Source organism: Dendrobates tinctorius, unplaced genomic scaffold (assembly GCF_039654945.1).
Source record: "Dendrobates tinctorius isolate UK_male_01 unplaced genomic scaffold, ASM3965494v1 ptg000214l, whole genome shotgun sequence".
Lineage (NCBI taxonomy): Eukaryota > Metazoa > Chordata > Amphibia > Anura > Dendrobatidae > Dendrobates > Dendrobates tinctorius.
This window is the reverse complement of record NW_027361881.1, coordinates 7,875,250-7,903,009: the sequence shown is the minus strand read 5'-3', so window position 1 is coordinate 7,903,009 and position 27,760 is coordinate 7,875,250. Positions and strand designations below refer to the sequence as shown.

Below are 27,760 nucleotides of genomic sequence, written 5' to 3'. Positions count from 1 at the left end.
TAATTACTGCATATTGTCTGTTTGGGATGTCTCTTCTTCCTGTTAGCATGGCGCGCATTCTGCAGTTGACTGTAAAGATGTGTTCTTACTTGTGCCCTGTAGCTATGTTTAGCTTCCTGTCTCAGCAACGTATTTTTCTTTTAGCTGCAGGTAAATTTTGATCTCCTAGCATGACACCGCCGTGATCTTATTTACTCTGTACAAGCACTTGCTGTTATTAGATAAGTTAATCCACTCCTCCCTACATTCAGCAGCAGTTCGGGATTTTGCACAAAGTGCCATTTTGCCATTGAATCTAAAGGAAACATCTTCAACTCTGGGAACCTGCGCTGTGTTTTCATTAATTGAAATTATTACATGTTCCCTCCTGACTGCACAGAGTGTAAGCAATTACTAGAGGTTCTGGATGCATTAACTAACATTATGCTTATCTTTTTTTATCTTTTTTTTCCAGCTTTTTGGGAGGTGCAGCAGTTTAAATAGTGTATGGGGATGGATAGTACTTTAAAGAGCATTTATACCTTATACAGTCATGGCTAAAAGTGTTGGTACCCATGAAATTGTTCCAGAAAAGGAAGTATTTCTCCCAGACAATTATTGTAATTACACATATTTTGTTATTCACATGCTTATTACCTTTGTGTGTATTGGAACAACACAAGAAAAACCGAGAAAAAAAGGCAGATTGGACACAATTTCACACAAAACCTCTGAAATGGTCCAGTTAAAATTGTTGGCACCTTTCCAGAATTGTGGTTAAGCAACTTTGTTTCCAGTGTGTGATGTTAGTTCAAACTCAACTCACCTGTGGCAAGTAACAAGTGTGGGCTATATGAAAATCACACCGGAAATCAGAAAGAGGTGAGAAGTTGACGCAATCTTTGCATTGTGTGTTTGTGTGTGCCACACTAAGCATGGAGAACAGAAAGAGGAGAAGAGAGCTGTCTGAGTACTTGAGAACCAAAATTGTTAAAAAAAATATCAACAATCTCAAGTCCTTTTGCACAGATTTTGATGTTCCTTTGTTCACGGTGCACAACATAATCGAGATGTTTACAATCCAATGCACTGTAGGTGATATCCGTTGATGGTAAGAGAAAAAATGATGAAAAGTTCCAACACAGGATAGTCCGGATGGTGGATAAGCAGCCCCAATCAAGTTGCAAAGAAATTCAAGCTGTCCTGCAGGCTCAGAGTGCATCAGTGTCATCGCAATCTATCCATCAACATTTGAATAAAATGAAACGCTATGGCAAGAGACCAAGGAGGACCCCACTGCTGACACAGAGACATGAAAAAGTTAGACTGCAGTTTGCCAAAATGTATGTAAGTCAAAATCCATCTGGGGAAGCGTCTAGTGGACAGATGTGATCAAGATAGAGCACATCATTCTATGCCTTGACAGTGTGCAACGCATCATGAAATCTGTAGGTTACCAAAGAATTTTGGGTTGCAATGTATCAGAAAGCTGTGTTTGCATCATGGGTCTTTCAGCCCCCAAACATACTTCAAGAAGCACTCAGAATTGATGGAAACAAAGCGCTGGAGAGGCTTGAAGTGGCTAGCAATGAGTCCTCATCTAAATCCCATTGAACACTTGTGGAGAGAACTTAAAATTGCTTTTGGGAGAAGGCAAATTTGAAATTTGAGAGACCTGGAGCAGTTTGCAAACGAAGAGTGGTCCAAAATTCCAGTTATTTATTACAAAAGGTGTGCAATCAAATATTAAGTTGAGGGTGTCAAAAATTTTGTCCAGCCCAATTTTGAGGTTTTATGTGAAACTATGTCCAGTTTGCCCTTTTTTCTGATTTTTTTTTTTTTAGTTACAATACAGACAAAGGAAATATTTTTTTGAAAGAAATATGTAACACTTATGCCAGTGCCCCTGCATAGTCTCCCTTCCCCCTCCATGCAGGAACGCCGACATTCTCACCGCCGCAGCCGAGTAGTCACCTCTTCGCCTCCGGCACATCTCCCTGCTTCCTATGCACTGGCTTCTGGCGGCGCTCCTAGAACTCACGCTCCCCTGCTCTTAAACAGGCAGCGCAAGCACACTATAAATGCTGGCAGGCATCTAGTATAAAAGGCACCCTCCCCATTATGGAGGTGCCTAAGCAACCCCTATAGTTTCCTGAGTTGTAGCTTCCTGTATGTTGCTAGGTCCCGCTTCCCATGTAGTTGAGTTAGCCCAAGTCCCTTGTCCTTGTGTGGCCAGGTCCTGAACCTGAACCCCTGGCCCTTGTGTTGCCAGGGTCTGAACTTGCAGTGTTTTGTTTTTCTTTTTTTTTGTTTTTTCCATCCCCAAAGCGTTCCACAGATATAGGCCTTTTTATTTAGTACCATTTTTTTCTTTTGGCTGCTTTTGAATAATTACCCAGTGAGCAACGCCCTCTTAAAATGACCACAAAAAGAAACACTAAATAAAAAGGTCTGGAACCGTATAGCGGATTTACAAAAAAAAAAAAGGATACTCGGGTGCATGGGGAACAAAATAAGAGGAGAGGCTTTTCCTTTTGACCTTGTGAACCTCACTTTGCTGTGACCCTCAGTTTTGACTAATACAAGGAGCCCCCTCCCTATTATATTCCTAAGGCCTTATAGGGAATGTCTGACTATGGATCAATTCACAGTGGGCAGATTTTATGTGCGGGATATCCCTTCAATCTACTAGTTATGGAAATTTTCAATGTAGCAAAATTTCTTATTGCTTCATGTACATTTTTTAGTACAGATTTCACTGTTTGCAATGCATAGGGTGGAATCCTTGAATAACATCCCCAGCAAATAATGTTGCACCTGCAACTAATCTTAGTTAGGCAACCCCTTTAACTGATTGTTTGCATCAATTTTTTATTAGTACTGTGATAAAACACTCCGGGATCGCCGTTGCTGGGGTCAAAGGTCCCGTGCATTCAGCATGAAACTCAGGCGCAGAGTTGGGATTCGGGTGTAACTGACCCTGGGTCAGGTTTATTAACGGTGAAAGCAATGCAAAAGGAAATAAAACATAAAACAAATCCTTGCCTGTCCGGCACTATCTAAACAATGGACAACCTAACTACCAACTGGCGGGCTTCTCCCGTCCAGCCAAACCACAGTTGCAGTGGGCACTGCTTCCACTCACATGTGTCTCTCACACAGACAGGCTCTCTGTGTTCCCAGGCTGAGACACTCACACAACCACCTGGCATCCTTTTATATCCACCTCTCATTATTCATTAGCAAGCAGGTGCGATACTGACCAGACTAGGCCACATAGGAAAGGAATCTGGGCGAGATATACCTGCCCTCATCCACTATTCCCACATGATTCTCACATATCCCCCCCTTCTGCTCAGACCACTCCGGTCGAGCAGTGACACCCGCCAAACAGTGCACTCGGGACAGGGCATCGGCATTTCCCATCTGTACCCCATGGCGGTGCTCCACCGTAAAAGTGTAGGCCTGCAGGGCAAGGAACCACCGGGTCACCCGGCTATTCCATTCCTTGTTCAAGTGCATCCACTTGAGAGGGGCATGGTCAGTGATCAGCCTGAACTTTCGGCCCACCAGGTAATATTTGAGGGCCTCTAGAGCCCACTTAATGGTGAGGCACTCTTTTTTTTACGACTGCATACCTTTGCTCGTGTTTATTCAGCTTCCTGCTGAGATAGAGGACTGGGTGTTCCACTCCGTCCCTCACTTGTGAGAGTACGGCCCCGATACCGGTATCAGAGGCATCCGTTTGTACCACAAACTCACTGCGGAAGTCCGGAGTCACCAGTACGGGCTGAGAGCAAAGTGCCCGTTTTAGGCTATGGAAGGCTGCTGCTAAACTCCATTTAATCATGACGGAGTCTTTCCCTTTTGTAAGATCCGTCGGGGGTAGCGATGACTGCAAAATTGGGAATGAACCGGCGATAATAACCGGCGATCCCCAGGAAGGCTTGCACCTGCTTCTTGTTGACAGGTTGTGGCCAGTCCTGAACCGCCTGAATCTTATCAACCTGGGGTTTAACAACACCCCTCCCAATTACATACTCCAAATACCGGGCTCCTTCTAGCCCGATGTGACATTTCTTGGGGTTCGCGGTTAGACCTGCCTCCCACAGGTCGTCAATCACAGCTTGGACTTTCTGGAGATGAGTCTCCCAGTCCAAGCTGTAAATGACAATGTCGTCCAGATAGGCCGAAGCGTACTGCCTATGTGGCCTCAGGACTCGATTCATCAGTCTCTGGAAGGTCGCCAGTGCTCCGTACAGTCCAAACGGCATATACACATACTGAAATAGACCTTCTGGGGTAGCAAATGCTGTCTTTTCTCTGGCAGCCTCCACCAGAGGGATCTGCCAATACCCCTTTGTTAGGTCTAGGGTCGTAATATACCGGGCTTTTCCTAACCGATCTATTAACTCGTCGACCCGGGGCATGGGGTAGGCATCAAATTTTGAGACCGCATTCAGTTTCCTGAAGTCATTGCAGAACCGGATGGTGCCGTCCGGTTTAGGAATTAGCACAATCGGGCTGGACCAAGCACTGTTCGATTCCTCAATGACACCAAACTCTAACATTGCCTTCACTTCTCGTGAAACGGCTTCACGGGGCTTCCGGGATTCGGTAGGGCTTTACGTGAACTGTGACACCAGGTTCCGTTACGATGTCATGTTTCATTAGCGTAGTCTGCCCGGGTTTTTCTGAGAAAAACTTTTGGTTGTGAAGTAGAAACTGCCTGACCTCAGTCTTTTGCCGCTCCGAGAGAGTCTCTGCAACCCGTACCTCCGGTACGGTATGCGAGCAGACAGGACGGGCCAGCTCCGCTGACAAGGCAGACCGATCCTTCCAGGGCTTTATCAGATTTACATGATAAATCTGTTCAGGTTTCCGTTTACCTGCCTGGTATACTTTGTAGTTTACTTCACCAACTCTTTCCTTGATCTCAAAGGGGCCCTGCCACTTTGCCAGGAACTTACTGTCCACCGTGGGGACCAGGATCAACACCCTATCTCCGGGTGCAAACGTATGGATCTTGGCGCCCCTATCATAGATTCTTTTTTGGGCTCCTTGAGCCTGTATCATGTGTTCTTTGACGATAGGCCTAACAGCCGCAATACGGTCCTGCATTTGTGTGACGTGATCTATCACTGTTTTAAACGGAGTGACCTGACCCTCCCAGGTTTCTTTTGCAACGTCTTAACAGTCCGCGAGGACGTCGGGCGTAAAATAACTCGAAAGGCGAGAATCCCGTGGAAGACTGGGGTACTTCCCTGATGGCAAAAAGCAAATACGGAAGTAAATAGTCCCAGTTCTTCCCATCCTTGTCTATCACCTTTCTCAGCATCTGCTTCAGAGTTTTATTGAACCGTTCAACCAACCTGTCTGTTTGAGGGTGATACACGGATGTGCGTAACGGTTCGATTTGTAACAATCGGCAGAGCTCCTTCATTACCCTGGACATAAAGGGGGTCCCCTGGTCGGTGAGTATCTGTTTTGGTATACCGACCTGACTAAACACATGCACCAGTTCCTTGGCAATCGTCTTGGTGGCCGTGTTACGCAAAGGGATGACCTCCAGGTAACGAGTGGCATAATCCAAGATGACCAGGATATGTTGGTGTCCACGTGCAGACCGTGGAAGGGGCCCAACTAAATCCATCCCAATCCTCTCAAACGGGACTTCAATAATAGGTAGGGGTACCAAAGGGCTACAGAACCGGGGCTTAGGTGCAGAGGCTTGGCAGTCAGGACAAGACTCACAATATACACGGATATCGTGATGCATGCCTGGCCAAACAAAACAGTGTAATATCCTTTCGGTGGTTTTCAGGACTCCCAGGTGACCTCCCATCACATGTCCGTGGGCCAGGTCCAGCACCTGCCGCCGGTAGGGTTTTGGCACGACTAATAGTTGCACCGTATCTTCCCCCTTTTTCTCTATCTGATAGAGTAAATCATTCTCCAGAACCATGTAAGGGTATGCCAGCCTAGAGCCAGGTTCTACGGGTACCCCATTTATCACTTTTACATTTGTCCTAGCCTGAGAAAGGGTAGGGTCCTTTATTTGCTCGCTTTGGAAGTCATCTTTCTGAACTTCTAAATCCGGCAAACGGGGAGGTGGACGGCTGTCAGCCTCCTCCTATTCCCCGGTCTCCTCCGTATCACCCGCCATGACTGAAAACGGGAACTGCAGGTCATTTCCCGCAAACTCTTCCCCCGAGTCTTCCGGGGAGACCTCTTCCCGGAGTTCGGGACCCACGCGCCCTGGGAGAAGAATCATGTACACTACTACCCGAAGGCATCAACTGATTCTCCCACAATTGCCAGAAGTGGGGAAAATCCCGGCCCAGGATAACATCATGCAATAACGCCGGGACGAGTCCCACTTTATGTTGCACAGACCCATAGGAAGTTGTAATGCATATGACCGTGGTGAGGTACGAACAGGTGTCTCCATGCACACACATTACAGAGAATTTGTCTGATGGTCCAGTCGGGGCTGGCACCAGACTGGCCTTCACCAGAGTCACCACACTTCCCGAGTCTAACAATGCCACCACATTTTTGCCATCAACAGTTAAATCACACAAGTGTTTTTCCACATCCTTTTGACCGGCATTCACACTCACTACCCGTGCAACCATAGACATGCGGTTTTTAGAGTCTGTGACGTCGCACTGCATGGGTTCAGTAGTGACCGGACAGTTCGCAGCAATATGTCCCATCTCTTGGCAGCGGAAACACCTAACGGGCCCCTTGCTTAGACCATAGTTCATTACTCTCGGCCTCGCAGTGCGGGCAGTCCCGTTTTCCTCCCCCACTGTCTTAGGGATTTTTCCATCTCCCCTACTCCCTGGAACAGTCTTACCGGTTCCACGTGGAGATGATGAAGAACGAGGTGGGGTAGCGTCGTCTCGGAGTCCTTCCGCCACGGAGTAACGTTCAACCAGATCCACCAGTTGATCTGCCGTCGTAGGATTTCCATGGCTTACCCACTTCCTCAGGGCTGGCGGTAGAGCTCTCATGTACTTGTCCAGGACGACTCTCTGGATTATCTCTGGCGCTGTCAACACCTCGGGTTGTAGCCACTTCTTCGTCACGTGGATCAGGTCGAACATCTGTGACCGCGGTGGTTTATCCGGCTGATAAGTCCATTGATGCACTCTCTGTGCCCGGACAGCGGTCGTCACTCCCAGCCGGGCCAAGATCTCGGCTTTCAATTTGTGAAAGTCCTGCGCAGCTTCAGGTTCCAAGTCATAATACGCCTTTTGGGCCTCACCGGAAAGAAACGGGGCAATCAGGCCGGCCCATCGTGCCTTCGGCCATTTTTCTCGCACCGCCGTCCGTTCAAACGTGGTCAGGTATGCCTCGACGTCATCATCAGGCGTCATTTTCTGCCAGTACCGACTCACGTGAATCACTCTCGACTCGGCTTCCAGGTTAAGCTCAGGTAAGCTTGCCAAGCGCTGCGCCACCTGCTGGAGAAGCGAACGATCGGTAACTGTCATATCCACCAACTCCTTCAGCTGGGCCATCATCACCCGATTAGCTTCTTGCTGGACGGCGGTGGACTGTACCAGCGCTTTCACCACGTCCTCCATGCTCATGCTTGCAACGAGTTGCCCGCGTTCTCCATCACAATGTGATAAAACACTCCGGGATCGCCGTTGCTGGGGTCAAAGGTCCCGTGCATTCAGCATGAAACTCAGGCGCAGAGCTGGGATTCGGGTGTAACTGACCCTGGGTCAGGTTTATTAACGGTGAAAGCAATGCAAAAGGAAATAAAACATAAAACAAATCCTTGCCTGTCCGGCACTATCTAAACAATGGACAACCTAACTACCAACTGGCGGGCTTCTCCCGTCCAGCCAAACCACAGTTGCAGTGGGCACTGCTTCCACTCACATGTGTCTCTCACACAGACAGGCTCTCTGTGTTCCCAGGCTGAGACACTCACACAACCACCTGGCATCCTTTTATATCCACCTCCCATTATTCATTAGCAAGCAGGTGCGATACTGACCAGACTAGGCCACATAGGAAAGGAATCTGGGCGAGATATACCTGCCCTCATCCACTATTCCCACATGATTCTCACAGTACACATATTTTTTTTAGACGTATAAAGTGTTTTTTTTTCATGCATATAACAATGATGCACTGAAAACCTCCAAAGGTTCCATTTAAGAAACTTTGCAATACATCTTATCAGAGAAATCTGCTTCCGTCCTCACTTACCAGCCAAGCCACTTCTTCATCTCCCTCCTGCTTCCTGAACTCACCATTCATGTTTAAAAATTAGCTCAACTAAAGGCCCCCATGCACATTAAAGTAATGTCGGTTGAACACACTGATATCGACGTGTTCAGCTAACTATCTAATGTGTATGAGGACACTGGCAAACGGATAGTTGAGGGAGATGTCGATCGGGCATGTCTGATTTAGGACTGTTAATCAAATTGGTCTCATGAACAAACGAGCTTTCCTGTTTATGGGAGGCATATTCAGCTGACATAACTGTTGGCCAAACTCATGAGCCAAAGCATCATTTAGCTGACAGCCGTCTAATGTGTATGGGATCCTTAAATCTTGGTCTAGACAAGTGGGACTGTTTGCATGGTGAGGTGCCATCATTTTATGCAAAGTTGAAGATTGCATTAGCCAGAGTCCACACATATGATCCCAAGCACAAAATCGTGAACTTCACCATCATGCTTGCCAGCTATCACACCACGTAGCATAGCATTGCCAATTAGAAGGGACTATCATAGCCTGTATACAAGCATAGGCAGACAGTGCAGCAGCCATTCTGTAGTGAAACTGTATAGCGAGAAGGTTTCACAGCTTAGCCATAGAGATAGGGAAAGAAAGCCATAAACCACTGAATAAACCATACAGATAGTTTGTGACAGCAGAATAGTAAAGGACAGATACCATAAGTTTACCCATAGCCATATATGTTGAGGTTACTTTGAAATTACTTAAGGGGCCTTTACACATAGCGATATCGCTAGCGCGTCACCGATTTTGTGATGCGATATCGCTATGTGTGATACTTACCTCCGACCGGCTCCCCCGCTGTCTGTCGCTGATCACGCAGCTCCATTTCTCGTCGGGCGCTTCCTGCTGACGAGCGATGCGTGGGCGCTGGCGGGAGGACGTCAGGATCGCCGCGTCTGAAAGGTAAGTAACGACCGCTGCTGCGTCGCTACATCGTTGTGAGATCTGCCTGTGTGGCAGCTCACTAGCGACCATTTAGCGATGCACCAGCGATCCTGACCGGGTCGTATCGTGGTCGGGATCGCTGGTGCATCACTAAATGTGAAGGGGCCTTAAGGCTGTGAAATCATGATGTTGGTGAATTCAAATGTGAAATATTCACTCAACTCTGGTAGAATATCATCTAAAGTTCTTCATTTCATTTTTTTTTCTGAAAACAAAAATAAACGGGCTATTTTCTTACACTTTAATCAACATAATAAAGTAAAATATGTTATTTAGAGAAAAGAATGAATTTTTCTCATTTGTCACAATGTAAATATTATACTGATAAATCCTAATTATTTTTGGACTTTTATAAAGAATCATTAATGTGAAGTTTGAACGTATACAGTACATAATCCTTTTATATTCTACATAAATCCACAGTTAGTGTAATCTAAAAGATATCGGACTTTGGATAGCAATTTTTTTCAACCTAATTTAGATTCCAATGGAATAATGAGTGGTTTTCATGTCACCTCTGTTCGCTCCCATGCTCCATCTATGTGCAAAAAGTCCTTCTGACAACCACTTGAAACTAAAGATTTTTAATGAAAAAGAATGACACTTAAAGTATATTTTTGTAGTGATCTATATACTACTTAACTCAATAAATGGCTAAGGTTGTTTTTTAAGTCACCAACCTCCGGGTCTAGGCATTCCTCAAATGTCAGCTGAGCTGCCAACTGGCTCTCTGGACAATTTGCATAACATTACCCTTAATGTCTATTGATTTTAGTTTTAAAACTATTGCATTTTTGCAGTTATTGATTTTTTTTTCTACTCTTTTTTTGCAAACCTTCCTCATTCCTCTCTAGTTTTTCACAACAAGTTGTTTTCAAATTGTATTTTAGTTAAATCACTGTTTGCATTTAGAAGCTTTGCTTTCAGGCTGAATTGGTTCTCTATATATTTTTGTAATTGTTTCATTTAAATATTTAGATGTTTTTGAAATTTTTTGTTTTCAAAACCTTAAATAGGATAGTGCCAATAAAGCTTCTCATTGAAACTCTAACCAATGTCTACAAATCAAGACATTTTAAAATATTTTTCCATCAATCTTCTAATATTAGATTATGTTACAGTTAATGTTATGTACAATAATGATCACATTTACTTATAATATTATAAAATCTTCGCATTAGATGTCATTATTGTCAAGGCTTCTGTTGTGAGTTAGCGATGTTCCATTGCTGGTGACATGATGGACCTATCACACGTATGTAGATACAAATGGTTTTCTTGTACGAAAGGCTCAGTTAGAAATGGGTGTCATGGGACTGAACATAATATGAAAGCTATGAAGTCATTTTATAGATCTCAGTAATAGCTAAAGGGCAATCGTATGATGTTTTGTTAAATGGAAGCTGGAATCACAACAGCGATTTGGTGCTCGTCCATCATACAAGGTCTAACTTTCCCATTCATTTTTTCCATGCTCAGATGTCCACTCTCCCCTTGGACTTAATCCACGGTAACCCAATCATTCTTCCTCTTCTGTTCGTTATTATTTATTGTAACAATGATCAAAGAGTGTGTAGGCTCGGTTTTTCATTTCCTGTGCAACCACGTCTATGGATGAAATTTGGGACGTAAATTCTACTTGACACCCAGGTCCTTGCGATGCTCTGGTTTATGTCTCCAGTCATTCACTGTACTGCTTTATATGTGTCCTAATTCCTTCTGTATTTTGCTATATATATAAATATACCAGTGGCCCTTGGAAATACTTGTCTCTGGTGATTCTTTTTGGATACAACGTGTAAAAAATGTTACTACTTCACTCATAAGGGAAATTGTAATTTAAGTTTCACTTTTGATTTTAGGCTGAAAATTAAAAGTCTTAAAGTAAACTTCTTCAAATCTCTAAAACTATAAGGTTACCTCTTAGAAGGAGACTGGATTTTTTTTAATTTGTAAAGCAGGTGAACACTGAATTAGCATTAGGCTAAAGCTTCATGGCCACACTTGTGCAACATGAAAATCATGATGCTGCACTGCGACATCTCATATAGTGATTGTTATTGTGGTGTCATGCGACACGTGGCCTTTGACCATGATGCCATGTTCTTCAGTGGCCCCTATCATTGTAAGTCACTTGTGAATTACAACTCGTGCAGTCATGGCCAAAAGTGTTGGCACACTTGAAATTCTTACAGAAAATTAAGTTTTTCTCTCAGAAAATTTTTGCAATTACACATATTTAGTTATACACACGTTTATTTCCTTTGTGTATATTGGAACAACACAATAAAAATGGAAAAAAAAAGTCAAAATGGATATAATTTTACACAAAACCCATAAAATGAGCAAGACAAAATTATGGACAGCCTTAATATTTGGTTTCACACCCTTTGGAATAAATTACTGCAATCATTCGCTTCCTATAACCATCAACAAGCTTCATACACCTCTCAACTGGCCAGACCTTTCTTATTTGAAGGGCAACATCTCCCAACAGTAATTTTAAGATCTCTCCACAGGTGTTCAGTGGGATTTAGATTGGGACTCATTGCTGTCCACTTCAGAATTCTCCAGCACTTTGTTTCCATCCATTTATGGGTGCTTTTTGAAGTTTGTTTGGGGGCTGGAAGTCCCATGACCTTGGTTGCAAACCCAGCTTTCTGACACTTAGCATTACATTGTGACCATAAATCCTTTTGTAATCTTCATATTTCATGATGCCTTGCACACAGTCAAGGCACCCAGTGCCAGAAGCAGCGAAACAACCTCCCCCATATTTAACTGTAGGTACTGTGTTCTTTTCTTTGCAGGCCTAATTCCATTTTGACTAAAGAGTACAATGATGTTCTTTACCAAAAAGCTCTATCTTTATCTCATCTGTCCTCAAGAAACTTCCCCAGATGGATTTTGACTTGTGTACATTTTGGCAACCTGCTGTCTTTTTTATGTCTCTGGCAGCAGTGGGGTCCTCCTGGGTCTCCTGCCATAGCGTTTCACTTAATTTACATGTGGATGGGTAGTTTGCACGGACACTGATGCACTCTGAGCCTGCAGGACAACTTGAATTTCTTTGGAACTTGATTGAGGCTGCTTATCCACCATCCGGACTATCCTGTTCTACAAACTTTCATCAATTTTTCTATGCCGTCCAGGGAAATTATCTCAGTGCCATGGGTTGTAATTTTTTTTTATTATGTTGTGCATTGTGGACAAAGGATCATCAAGATCTCTAGAGTTGGACTTGTCACCTTAAGATTGTTGATATTGTATGCAGCAGGTTTGGTGGAGTGTGAGAGACAGGCAGTGACCCAGCATTTTTCAAAGCAAAATGTAATTAATGTCCAAACTCGCAGAAATAAACAGCACATGGTGTCCTCCGGATTGCATCCGGGAAACAAGACCGTCCACATCCATGGCCTGTTGCCGTGGGTGACTGTACCACTGTGCTACGCTGAGGGGTGCCAGGCCTTTTGGCTCCATGTTACCTCACACAGGGTGAGCTCTGCAGAGCCTCCTGCTCTGCATGCTTGGAAATTAAAAACTGACACAGCCAACCCTCTAATGCAGGGTTTTCACAAGGAACCTGTGGCCATAGGCCACTTAGAAGACCTGACTGGGAGGAAATGGACTGCTCCACTGCCATCCTGTAGTCCGCATCAAAAATAAAAGCCCATGGCAGGTTTTCTCAATAGCTTGCCCAAGACCAGCACTTACTTTTATTATGCATTGCAATCACAGCTATACCTGCTATTGCAATGCACTCCCACAGCTTCAATACACTTCTGTTCGCATTCTGGGGGACACATAGCGACCCTTGCATATAATATTGGTCACTGCCTCACAATATATGTTAACAATTTTGGTTCTCAAGTCCTCAGACAGTTCTCTTCTTTTGCTGTTGTCCATTCTTAGTGACGAACACATCTATATGGTTGGGGGAGTGGTCTCATAAAGAGTGTGATATTTAAACAAGGTCCTGTCGACTGAAGACATACAACTGCTGATATCATGATCTAATATACTATTTATTTTCATACCTCCTTATGAGCCAGCTGGTGAAGCATGTTGTGGCGACAATCTAAGCCTGTGTCTTGATAAGTGTGAAGACACTGGGTTCCGTTGTTGCCCTAGTCGGCTAGCTTAAACTATCCACCAGGGATCATCCACAGAACGCCCGCTCTCCTTTAAGGCTATGTGCCCACGTTGCAGAAATGCTGCGGAAATGTCAGCAGCATTTCCGCAACTCCCTGCCGCGGGTAAAACACATGCGGAATTCGCATGTGTTTTCCCGCAAAACGGATTCCTCCGTGCGTTTTATTAGTGTTTTTTAAGCGTTTCCGCTCTGGAGGAAATGCATACAAAACACAACGTGGGCACATGCCTTACTGTGGGCATTATACTACTCGGACAACACAGAGTGAGGGAAAAACAGTATGGCAATGCTTTATTGAACTACAAAACAGGCAAATAACACATAGAACAGTCCCAGCAAAATACCCAAGATGGTGCAAATTACAGAGTATTACCCTTCCGCTGATTCACCGGGAGAAGAGCAAATGTTAGTAAAGAGCTTCCAGGGCCAACTAACCCACCTGTGGCACGCACAGAAAGGAGGTAACGACAGGCTTAGGAAGATGACAGTCCATTGAGGTACAAGGCCTGTTGACCCGAGAATAACAACCTGACTTCTTCAAACATCTCCATGGAGCCAGGTGATTGGTCACATTCTTAGTTTTCACAAACATAACCATGGGGCTCAGGTTCAAATCCTGACTACCCCAAACATTTCCATGGTTCAGCTATGGTCAATGGAGCAGATCTGTATTCTTTCAGCCAGGGCCGTGGTCCCCTCAGCTGACATTTTGTAGAATGTCAAATCTGTGCCCCTCGTGATGGAGCCATTATGTCTTGGCTGCTGTCTTAGAAAGAGTCTCTTGTTCTTAGGATGTTTAGATATATGGATATATATCTGTATGTCCATATTACAGAGGTGCAGTTTCCAGAAGACGCACGGAAAAAAACGCATAAAAAACGCTCGTTTTTTGAGCAAAAACCGCACGGAAATATAACGTGCACTTTCTGGGAAGGAGTCCGTTTCTGAAGCAGAAATTTTCTGCATACGTGGGCACATAGCCTTAAACAAAATGTGTAATTGCAATAATTTTCTGGGAGAAATACTTCATTTTGTAGATTAATTTCAAGGGTGCCAAATCTTTAAAGCCATGACTGTAACAGGTGTATAGTTTGACTATTTTTCTACATCTTAATTGCAGATATAAAAGTCATGTGACCGTAAGTTGCACAATATTTTATTAGTCAAAGGTCTTTTGTGAGAATTGCCATCACATGTAGATGTAACTACACACCGACATTTCAGGATTTTAATAAAATGGATAGAGAATACGTGGCAAATGTGGACTGACGCTTTTATTTTTTATTTTTTTCAGTGTGGTTTTTTGGGAACCGATATATTGACTTGTGATCTTACAGTGGCTGTTTGCAGTTGTGGAAAGACATGGCACCAACTTTAATGTGAGACCTTGTAGTGCATGGCCGCACAGAGTCCTCCATAGTGTAAGTAAGCCGTTGTGACTAAGAAATATGTTATTTCTATGCTTTCAATCTCCACTAATATTGGACTTAAGGGCATGTCACACTAAGAGATATCGCTAGCAATATCGCTATAACTATTGACGTTATAGTGATATTGCTAGCGATATCTCTGTATTTGAAACTTACCTACAACCTGCTCCCCCACTGATTATCGCTGATCGCGCGAGAATGTTCAGGACCGCTTCTCGTCGTCAGCTTCCTGCGGCGCTTCCTGCTGTGAGGACGAGCGACGCGTGAAGCCGGGTGGGAGGACGCAGGATCGCTGTGTGTGACAGGTAAGTAGCGACCCCCGTCCCCAGCGATGTCGCTGTTGAGATCTGCCTGTGTGGCAGCTCACTAGCGACCACTTAGCGATGCACCAGCGATCCTGACCGCGTCATATCGCTGGTCGGGATCGCTGGTACATCGCTAAGTGTGACAGTACCTTTAAACATGGTGTCACAATTGCACTGTACTTGGAAGCCTTGGAATCTGTCAGTAGGTCTTCCACTGTCAGGCTTTGTACAGGCCATTTACCAGATGCCTGGTCTTCAACCTTTAATCCCTGTAAAGATATGTGGACTTACACAGGGACCCTTGCACTGGTACCACACAGTCATCTGCTGCCTGATGGAGCAAGCTGGTGGCAAGAAGGGTCATTACAGAGGGTTAATTCTAAGTGGTCACCTCAGAGACAATATCTGAAAGTCAGTGGGTGGTCAAAATTCAAGCTGAGGTCAGAGAATCAGGAGACACATCAGGAGCAAGTAATAAGGATCTAGAGCTGACAAGTTTAATTTCTTGACTGGCAGTGGAAGTCGGAGCTTCAGGGGTTTTAATAGCAGACACCCCCTCTCAAGAAGGAGTTATCAAAATCAAACATAGTTCCCTGATTTATCGGCACCAAAAATTCTACACAAAAGAGCGGCACTGCCTATTGGCCAAAGCGGCGACGTATGGGGACATGATCTCGCACAGACATTATATATGCAGGTTGCCCTAATGGATTAACCCCTTTTAGATAAGATTTATCCAAGCGTTGGTCCAAGCGTTGTATACTCTAGCCTTTTTTTATAAAGATTAGAAATGACCAAAATGTAGCTGTCACTCTTTACATAGAAGGAAAGTTCTGCCCAAGCTGCTATTAAAATCTTCTTTAATGAAAAGCCATTAAAACATACAATGGTGAAGACTCTCCATATAACCACACCACAACAGAGATGACAGGCTACACGTTTCGACCATACGGTCTTTGTCAAAGCCATGGCTTTGACAAAGACCGTCTGGTCGAAACGCGTAGCCTGTCATCTCTGTTGTGGTGTGGTTATATGGAGAGTCTTCACCATTGTATGTTTTAATGGCTTTTCATTAAAGAAGATTTTAATAGCAGCTGGAGCAGAACTTTCCTTCCATGGTTTATGACGTTGGTCCGCACGGAGCTCCGAGTTTCTGCGCTTGATCTCTGGTGAGCTGGCTATTTCTTTCTATTTCTATTTGGACACTCTTTACATACCCTTGCATCTGTACATAATTGAATTTGTGCATTTTCTGATCTCTACAATGCATAATGTAGATATGGAGAAAGTTTTTGTTATCCCACATTGAAAGATCTCTGTGGGGTCAGATTAGTAAGATTCTGCCTGCTGTTCAGTATTTTTGACCATGTGGGGGCTCCAGATTCAAAATAAGTTTGGGGACTATTTTAAGATGCCGTGGATGAACCAGAATTCTCCATTGTTTTGTTTTATGTAAATTATATGGTAGTATGTTATATATTATAACCACAAATATTCACGCTAATTGTATAGCAATGACCAGTGGTTGCTTATAGCCTTTTGTGCATATGTCAGACTGAAGATTGGATGCATCCCTGTCATTTCCATTTGGAATTCATGATAAGTGTGTGGTCGAGTGAAGAACTATTCAACTGATGTTTGCAGGCGTACACAACGTCTCAAGCACACGAGAGTGAATCTGTGACAGTTTATAATTGGTACTTTTAGAAATGTACTTTAGCTATTTAATATTAACTAGAAATTAGACTAAACAGGGATGTAAAGTGCTTTTCAGTGTATATTATCCATAATTAAGGGGGATTCAATCCTATGCAAGTAGACCAACCTTCTGCGTGATTTAGCAGCATAAATAACAACCCATTTGTTCCCCTTGTATATGAATATTTGGACAGTACTGACATCATTATTCACCATTTTAATAAGGAATCGGATGTATATTTCTAATTGATGTCATCCCTTATATATTTCCTACATAATCCAAAGGTTCAGTATGTTTCCAATTTAGATTTCCCCCTGAGGATTAATTGGGGTTGTCTCTGTGTAATGGGTTTATTGTATATTTAGTCTTATCATAAAAAAATATTTAATTTTTGAAAGATTTAACAAATTTTTATTCCCCTTTATATCTAAAAAATATATGGGGAATTAGTTGACTGTTTTTGTAACTTACGTAAATTAAAACGTGCGCCCATCCACAATGTCTAGTACAATGGAGAACAAGATGTTGAGAAATTGCCTGTTTTTCTCTACGTATTAACAAAATATATTATTCGCTTAATTCTTTGAATTCATTAGACTATTTCACGATTCAACGTAATATTGTAAAAAAAATAAAAAATACATAGCATATATCTCATAATCAATAAAATCTCCAAGTGGCTGGAGATCACTGTCGTTTAATAATTTACTCACTATTTACGCTGTGAACTATGAATTTAGTATGATGCGTCACATCACACAATAAATCATGGGACAGGTCATTAGGCATGAGGATCATGCTAAGTGTTTTTTCAAAATAAATGAGCTCACATCCTTTTTTTATGTAAAGTAAGCAATTGTTTAAATATGACGATGTGCTAATTATTTTTGCTTTTGTACGGGAGGAAGAAAGATAGATGAATGTATAAAAATTGCATATACCTTGCTCTTTAGTCATAATTTACTGGTCTGATTCGGTCGGCGCCCAGATCATCTCCATAATTTCTAAAAAGGACGATTAACTGTACGATACTGAAGTGCCTGTGGTTAAAATTTAGTAGGACAGGCTTTTTCCTTCTTTGTTAAAACGCGCAGTTAATTACATATACGTCAACCATTGGTCTTGTCGACATTATATTTTACCTTTAAATTATGTGATGTCCTAATTAACACTTACATTAAGACCCGATGACTGGTTATAAGTTTCTATTCCCCGGTTTGCCTGTATCTGTGAATCCTTTTTCTCCTTTGTGACAACCGTGTTTATGGCTTTTCCCTTGCCATCGAACTAGATGGCACATTGAATTATTCTCAAACGTATAAGGGCATCACGTCACATTTGTGTGTTTGATATCATACGTGACTAGCTGTACTCCAGCCAAGACCCTTAATGTACAATCTGCAGATGTGCTACCCTCTGAATGGTTAGCTACATATTAACGTAAATCTTTCTGGAGTCAAGCTCGTTTCCCATCAGTTATACAAACATATTGGTTCCTTTAGAAGGACAAACACTCAGTGTTCGTAAAAGGGAAATCTAGGTCAGAAACTAGGCATAATCATTTTCACTTGAGAATTTAATCACGTCTTAGAGGAATTCCCAGGTTTTGTTTTGGCTATGTTGTATGTTTGCTAGAAAGCTTTGCTGGAAATTAGGTTGTTGCTTACAAAAAAAAAGTAGAAGGTATAAACCACAAAGCAAAAAACAGAATACCATTACAATACAGTAAATGAAGCAAGCTGTTCACTTCCAATTCTTATATCCGGTCTTTCAAGAAGTTTTCCAAAAATAACTATTTCAAGTAAAAAAGATTTTTGAGGAATATTTCTATAATTTTACCTTTATTCCTTGACTGTCTAAGACCTCATTTAGAAGCCCCTTATCTTTTGCTTTTGATAAAAAAAATTTTAATCAGCGTGTTAGATTTGACTTTCATCCATTTTTTTCATCCAGGGGTATGTTTACCATCAGTGTGGAATCTGTTTTTCTTGTTTGCAAGAATAATAAAAAAATAATACTAATAATTTCTAATTTCCTTGCAGAACTGTAACCATACAGACAGCACTTGGACAACACATAGATGGCATTAAAGTCCCATCAATGTTTTATGAATCTATTCAAATTGGATCATTAATGGAAATGTCTTTTTCTTTTTGTCTATAATCAGTCCCAAAAAAAACAAACGTGTAAAGCACCATAGACTATAAATGGATTGTGTTCTATCAATCAAAAACACAGATTAAACACGTCCATGGAAAATGGAATGGCAAAGTGGAATAAGGCTCTTGTAACACCATCATCGTGGCTTCTAATTTTAAATAGATCCTATTTGATCTCATTGACCTGTCTGGGTCTGTTGGGTTAGAATGCATTGCATTTAAGGCAGATCAGTATTGTAGCTAAAGATATCCATAAATATTAGTTGAAAATCAGACAAGCCCATCCATATTGCCATATTGTTGGGATTAGCCAACCATTTAATGGGTATGGGGTCCCCCAGACTCACCCCTAACATGATCTGTTAGAAGATCTAACAAGTTTAAATTAACAAATGAATGAAAACACATGAGCTCTCAAGAAGTATAGAAAATTTGTCTGACAGCCATCTAAGGTCGCGTAGATTTTCAAGGAAAATTCTTTTTGCAGCAAAGTTATTCTCCACAAATTGAATGTCCCTTTTTATGCACTGAGGTCTCTCCAGAGTGTAATAAACAAAATATGCAAAAAAATATTGCTATCAAAAGCACAATAAACTTTAAATGAAATGCAACTGAATAAAGTTTATTGTTATCCACATGTATTACCCTTTGGTCCTAGGGGAAATAAGCTGCTGCTAGAGGTGTATGGCAGGTGCTAATTCCCACTTCCAGGATGAGATAAACATGCACGTTTGGCATGGCATGCATGTTTATGGTGGATTCAGGAAAAGTGGCTCACACAAGACAGTAGCTGGTTGCCTTAAGCTGGGTTCATACTGCCCTATGACAGTCCGTTTAAAGGACTGCGTTACACCGCGGTGTAACGCAGTCCGTTAATGCTGCCATATCCTCCCATTAACTAGCGCATCGCGACGTATGCCGTAAAGCGGCACACGTTCGCGATGTGCCGTTAAACTCTGACGGAGCCTCGGACGCGGCCTGCAGTGTCTGAGGCTCCGTCACAGCTAGCGCTGATGATTCATCAGCGCTAGCGGTCATAGCATGTCACTGCTAGCGCTGATGAATTATCAGCGCTAGCGGTATTGTATAACGCATATTGCGTTATGCTATAGCGTTAACGCAGCCCGTCAGCGCTATGCGTTGATAGGGCTGGTTAACGCTATGTGAACCCGGCCTTACACATAACCTACTGTTTGCCAGGTCTTTTTCCTTTGTACTCTACACTCATCAGTCCCTACTTGCGTTGAAAAAAATAAATTTCAATATTAATTAGTAATATTTTGTAGTCACAGCACCATAACCAGCTTCATGCCATAAAGACATTTATAGTAGTAAAGATGTTATTCAAATATTCATACATATGCCCATTATAGTGAACTGTTATATCCCTAGCTCTGTAATATTTTACCTTCTCATATTTGCATCTGGCATGTTTAGAAGTCAAGTTGGAATTGAGCTTTTTGTAAGAATAGAGCCCACTTTGAAGTAAGCTTTCATATCTACCACTTGATCAGCAAAAAGACCTATTAGACTATTTATAAGCTTGCGATGATTACATCGCGCACTTATCAGTCAAGGTGGACATATCTGTAAACATTTCTGACACTGGCTGTGAAATGTGGGCTCTGTTTAAGTGATCCATAGCAATGGTGAAAATGGGGTTGTCATCTCCGTAATGAACATTTCAACTCATTAATGTAGATTGTGATCTCTAATTAAGCTCTCGAGTCAAGCAGAAATAGAGAGAAGGTGTTGATGTCTTATGAAGAGGCCTTTACACTCTTCAGACATCACGCAATAGATGAGGTGGTATGACAGGCTTATAGGTACCTACAAGTAAGTGGTGCAACTTGGAGTACATTCATGTGTCAGGATCCAAAATGGCTTCACTGATGTGCTGTTAGTTGCTACGGTAAACACTTTCATAGAGTGTTAATAGATGTGCTATATTTATGGAAAACCTGCCATGTTTGATAGGTTGCAATTAGGGATGGGCAAACCTGAACTGTAAAGTTAGGGGTCCGTACTGAACACCTAGTGTCAGTGCACAGACTTTTCCCTGAAGTCTGTGTTACTGTTTGGGTCCTAGAGCCCAGATTTCAGGCGTTTCTCACACTGTCTTGTGTGTGATAGCACAAGAAACACCAGGTTTTTTTTTAAATTCGTTTATTAAACTTCAAAACAAGAAAAGGATGTAATGTACAACATGCATATTTGCTTGTGGTTGTGAACATTGTACAGAGCATACACATTACCGTCTTTTTGTTAAGTACTAAACCAAAAAGTGAACACTCTTATGGTTTACGGGTAATATATGCATAATCCCCCAAGCATATACAAAGACCAACAGGCTATACATTATGAGCATGTACATCAATCATATCTCACAGCCTTTATCATGTCGCTCAGATAATGTAGATTAATTATAAGTTCCTAAACTAAACTACAACTACGTCAACTATTTACTAACTCGCAGCCTACTATCTTGCGTTATATTGTCTCACATGCAGTGTCTCCATTCTACAAAGTAAGATGAGAAGAGTTCCACTTCTTCCAGATCTTTTCAAATTTGCCCAGGCATCCCCTGTTCTGATATAATGTGCGTTCGTATGGAACAATCGTATTTACCAAGTCAATCCAGGTTCTAAGAGAGGGACATGAATTACCCATCCACCATAGTGCCAATACTTTCCGTGTCAGAAACAGCGTTTCACATAGAAAAATCCCAACATGGTGACGCCAAACAAGCAGACCAGTGGAGAAACACCAGGTTTGATCGACATTAAGTACATTACTGCCGGTCAGAGCGCTGCAGTTCCCACGCTGTCATACAATGACAGCATGTGAGCCAACAACTATGACCAGCTGTAAAAAGGTTACCGCCGGTCACAGACATAAGTTCATGAGAGTACTACTCTCATCATAATACTCCTGGTCTTGCTGATAGCAGCGAGAGCAGGTGTACTGTGATAATACTATACTATGATAATACTATTTATCAACCGTCACCTGTGCAATAAATAAAATAAAAAAAATGGCATGTGATCCCCGCTATTTTTGCTTACCAGCGCAAGCAAAGCCAACAGCAGCCCTCAGCTGTCAGCGTTCTCTTGGCTGGTTATCAAAAAGTCCCCACGACATTTTTTTTTTACAGTTATTTAAATAAATAAAGTAAACTGTGTGAGGTCCCCCCATTTCTGACAACCAGCCACGCAAAAGCAGACAGCTGGGGGTTGGTATTCTCAGACTGAGAAGGGGCCATGGATATTGGCCCTCCCCAGCCTAAATATAGTAGCCCGCAGCCACCCCAGAAAATGCACATCTATTAGATGCGCCAATTTTGGCGCTTTGCCTTGCTCTTCACACTTACCTTGGCGAGGTGGCAAGTGAAGCAATATTTGTGGGGTTTATGTTAGCTTTGTGATGTCAGCTGACACCAAGCCCACAGGTTAGTAATGGAGAGGAACCTATTAGACGCCCCTATTATTAACCCCATAGTCAAATGTAATGAAAACACAGCACAGAGAAAAGTCCTTTATTTGAAATAAAAACACCGACTTCCTAATTTGAACGAAACATTCCCCTCCCTCTTTCACTCATTTATTACTGTAAAATTAAAAATAATAAAACACCAAATACCTCACCTGTTCCATGATAATCCATATGTGCCACAGTGTGCTCCAGCTCTGCTACACCTGAATTGCATGGCTGAGCGGTGACATGATGCGACCACTCAACCATGAATCCAGGAGAAGCTGAGCTGAGCCGGAGAGTGGAGCTTCAGTGATGCCATTGAGATTACCACTGGTCAAAGGCAGCAGTTCTCAGGCTCATCGTCTACTGGATTCACAGCTAAGCGATTGCATAATGTCACTGTTCAGCCATGTAATCCAGATGAAGCATAGTTGGGCTATTCATGTGACAAATGGATTATAGGTGGACAGCTGAGGAATATGGTGTTTTATTATTTTTAATCTTACAGTAATGGGTAAAAGAGGGTGGGGAGTGTTTATTTCAAATTATTATTTTTTTTCTGTGTGTTTATTTCAATTAAACTACTTTTTTCTGGGTGTCTTTATTTAATTTTCACTGCTGGGATAGTAATGGGGGCGTCATACCATTCTGGTACCCGAACTGGACTTTTTAAAAAGGTTTGGCCGAACTCACTGTAACATCCACTGGTTCGCTCATCACTAATTGTAATCCACTGATACTGAATTTTGTTTTAAGACTTCTATCAAATATTTGCCATATTGTACATCGTACTTCTGTTTTTGTGTCTTTTGTAGGGCATATATTCTCTGTAAGATGATGCTCAATATTATCAGAGCTATGGTTTTCTACTACATGTAAACCCTTTTTAATGGGTTAAAATTTAAAAAAAAAACTACTCACCTATTGGATTGACACATCCCCTGCTGCGCTCCTGGCTTCCTCTTCCAGTGGAAATAAGTTTCGTGACTGCTGCAGCCAATCAGTAGCCACATAGTAGTTGCAGACTTGACTTTCCCTCCGAACACAAGAAAGAATTTTTCAGGTGGCTCCAACAGAAGAGCGGAGGAGCTGTGGCTGTCCTTTGGGATGTTGATCAATACTGTACAATCCTTTAATTTCTAAAGGAATGTCCAGATTCAGACCTACCAGAACCATCTTCCTTTAGGTGTTAATCCCCAAACCACTTGTTATCCTCTATCCGCATGATACAGCTGATATCTCCAATCTGTGGATCAGTCAATTTGGTGCATCAGATCTGGCAAAGAGCTATGAAGAGCCAGTCTCCAGATGGTGACTTCTATGCGTTACCCCATACAGAAGAACAGAGCAGGATGCACACATGCTGGCTCTGAAGTTGAAACGATAAATTATGTATGTTCTGAACTGTATATAGGATGACACTGCCAGATTGAGGGGCTGCTTGAGCTGGAGACCAATATTGTGGTGGGAAATCTTGATGCAAAATACTGAATAAAGGTAAGGTGGGAACCCCTGGATGCAAGTATGCTGCCTTGGTGTTATTTAAGGTGTCTATCTATTATTATTGTATAGAGTCTCTGGATGTGGTTCGTAACCCTCTGTCATTGATGAAGTTGAACCTCAATGTAAGAAAGGTTGGGGATCACTGTGATAAGCGATACCTTTCTGACCTCTGAGGATCCAACTTCTCGAACCTTCAGATTTGCATTGAATGGAGTGGAGGAATGCTCGACTTTTGCTTTCTCTATAGGACTACCAGCAAAAGCTGAGATCTGTACTTGGCTACTTCCAGCAATCCCATTGCCAATGAATGTAGCAGGAGTCGAGCAAACGCACTTCCTCTCCATTCAAGACAGGACCACCGATCATAGGATCGCTGGGACTTTCAAGAAGTTGGACTCTCATTTATCAGCAAGTTATCCAGGATAACTTGTAATTTGGGGAATAACCCCATAATGACATTACAATAAACCTGATTACCTACACTTTTGACTTTATGTATATGTACTTTAAGTGTAGGAAGCAGAAGGATTGAGACAGTTAAGCGCACAATTAGGGAAAAAGAACCCTATGAATATTCTCATAGACTTTTAGGTGAAGAAATAATTGCAACATACAAACCAAGCTAAAATTGTCCAAAATTGCATTATGATGAGGTTTTTAAAGATTTTACATATAACCTATATTTTTTCATGTATACTTTTTTACCTATATAAACAACATTAGTGTAACCTGTATAGCAAAAAACATTGATGTATGTAAATAGATTAATATAGAAATCTGTCAGTGAAGCTTTCGAAATGCATCAGTAAGTCCAGCAGTCCACACGCTCCGCCTCATAATGCTCATATAATTATAACAAAGCTTTGTTCTCGTGTTGTAAACTTCAGAGAAGAAGGTGTCATAGCCTATTCCAGTCATACCTCATAGATAGTATACTGCCGCCAGCTTTGCGCTCACTTCCTGCCTGAAGACAAGAGCTCACTCCAGATCTTATTTTGATTTACAATATACCACATATTGGGCTCATATGAGAGTCATAAAACATATCCCGTTTCCCCTCAAAGGATGAAGTCAAAGGTGTATGTTTTACAAGATGATAGGAATAGAAAAGTTATTTTTATGATCAAAATGCATTTTTATTGAAATCATCTCTCTTTACTTAAAGACTCTTTCCTGCCCAAAATTGTATCCCACAAATCCAAAACCTCAAGACATCTTTTGATTGCCTTGTAATATATTTATATTTTTAAGCAAATGGAAAAAATATCTCTCTATCTCCTATCTGTCTCATATCTATTAATTAGCATTGCGTTTTGCTGTCCATTTAGTACTTCATAAGGAGTTTTCATCTGAATACCTATGACATGGTTGTAAACGTCAATGATGCAAAGTTCAAAAAGGAAAGCATTGAACTCCATCTTACCTCCTTCTCGCTGATGCCTGTCTTTCTTGTTAGTGTTGTTCTCCATTGAAGTTATTGACTGCATTGGGTGAACACCTGAATATCGTTTTTCTGGTATTAAGACGGAAGGTGCCCACGTTTGTCAGAAAAACACAATGTGAATGCTGCCTTATACCGCATTCATATGCCTCTATATGACAGTCAAGTGCGGACCACGATGTGCAGACTGGCTGCGGGTCTCGTGTTGCTAACTAGAAAGGGAAGCGGTTAATCTGTTGTGCTCAGTCCAGTAGCAATTCTGCCTTTTTTTTTTTTTGCAGATAAAATACAATTAATATTTTAGTTCTGCAATGTGTTTAATCAAATGACCCCATTTTGGAATCTAGACCCCCTCAAGGAATATATCTAGATGTGTGGTGAGCTCCTTGAACCTGCAGGTGCTTCACGGAAGTTTAGAACGTAGACCCTATGAAAGATTTTAAAAAATTCACATTTTCCTACAAAAATGTTCTTTTTGCCCCAATTTTTTTATTTTCACAAGGGTAACAAAAGCAAAATGGACCCCAAAAATGGATCCCTACCCTGGTATACATTTCACCCTCATCCTTATCCTGGTATGCATGGCACTAGAGTTGAGCAACTTTGGTCGGGTCAGGTTTCGTGAAACTCGAATGAAACAAAATTTGTTTCGGATGAAACTGGTCCGACTAGGGCAAAAAAAGTCGGAGTTTCGTCTGAAACCCGACCCCAATGCAAGTCAATGGGGAATAAAAGTCGTCATTGAGTGGATGAATGTCATCCTCTCAATGCCGACTTTTATTTCCCATTGACTTGCATTGGGGTCGGGTTTCGGATGAAACTCCGACTTTTTTTGCCCTAGTTGGACCAGTTTCATCCTAAGCAAATTTTGTTTCATTCGGGTTTCACGAAACCTGATCCAACCAAAGTCGCTCAACTCTACATGGCACCCTCATCCCGATCCTGGTATGCATGACCCCTCATCCCTATCCTGGCATGCATGGCCCCCTCATCCCCATCATGGTATGCACTGCCCCCTCATCCCCATCATGGTACGCAAGGCCCCCTCATCCACATCATGGTACGCAAGGCCCCCTCATCCACATCCTGGTATGCATGACCCCTCATCCCTATCCTGGCATTCATGGCCCCCTCATCCCCATCATGGCACGCACAGCGCCCTCATCCCAATCATGGTACGCAAAGCCCCTTCATCCACATCCTGGTATGCATGGTCCCCTCATCCTTATCCTGGTATGCATGGCCCCCTCATCCCTAACCTGGTAGGTATGGCCCCTTTTCCCTATCCTATGGATTGCATTTTGCAGGAAACTGTTTGAGAAAAAAGATACAGGAGTGCTACCTAAGCGCAATAGAAGATGTATAAAAATAGATATATGGGTGATACATATGTCCTCACCTGGAAACGTAGTGCAGTAGGCACAACACTAGATTGCATTTAGCACATGAATGGGATCCTCCACTGCGGTAGGCTGCCAATTTGTAATGTGTGGAGGTGTGCTTGTAATGGTGTGACTACAGGTCCAAGTAGTAGTATATGGATAAAAATTCCAGAGGCACTTCAGTTTGAAGGTTTAATCCCATGTGTGGTCCAATCTGGTCTCTGACTGAATAATTAAACTCCTGGGAACACTTTGCTATTCTAAATGGTTTGGTTTATACAGAAAGGTTATAAATTAAAAAAAAAAAAACAACAACAAACCTACATGTCTATTAAAAAGGATTGCTAAAAATGACAAATGTCGTAAAAAGTGGGAACATGTAGCGTGGGTACACAACGCGTTACTGCTCACAAAGATCCTTCATCAAATGATATGATTTTGTTTTTTTTCACTTGTAACCTTTGTGAATAAACCAAACCTTTGGAACACCTAAATGTTCCCGCCAGTCTGGTTATTCAGTCGGAGACCAGATTGGATCACACACTGAGATTAAACCTTCAAACGGAAGCGCCTCCAGAATTTTTATTCATCCCTGTCCTGGTAAGCATGGTCCCCCTCATCTCTATCCTGGTATGCAGGGCCCCATCTCTGTCCTGGTATGCATGGCCCCATCCTCATCCTGGTATGATTTGCCCCATCCCAATCCTGGTATGCATGGCCTGCTCAGACCTATCCTGGTATGCATGGTCCCCTCTTCCCTATCCTAGTATGCAGGGCCTCATCACCATCCTGGTATGCATGGCTCAATTCTTATCTTGATATGATTGGCCCCCATCCCAATCCTGGTATGCATGTTCCCCTCATCCCTATCCTGGTATGCAGGGACCCCATCTCTGTCCTGGTATACATGGCCCCATCCTTATCCTGGTGTTATTCACCCCCATCCCCATCCTGGTATGCATGACCCCCATCAGAAAAAAAAACCAAAACCATTATACTTACTTTCCCTGCGCTCC

The 27,760-nt window shown here is 42.4% G+C and overlaps 1 long non-coding RNA gene across 1 annotated transcript in view; it reads left to right on the top strand.

Moving 5' to 3' along the window:
* LOC141058792 (uncharacterized) overlaps window positions 1-27,760 on the top strand; it is a 523,866-nt gene that overhangs the window by 230,390 nt on the left and 265,716 nt on the right. Inside the window, exon 3 of the long non-coding RNA XR_012222316.1 lies at window positions 14,646-14,772. This is a non-coding gene — a long non-coding RNA (uncharacterized lncRNA). The remainder of the gene's footprint in view (window positions 1-14,645; window positions 14,773-27,760) is intronic.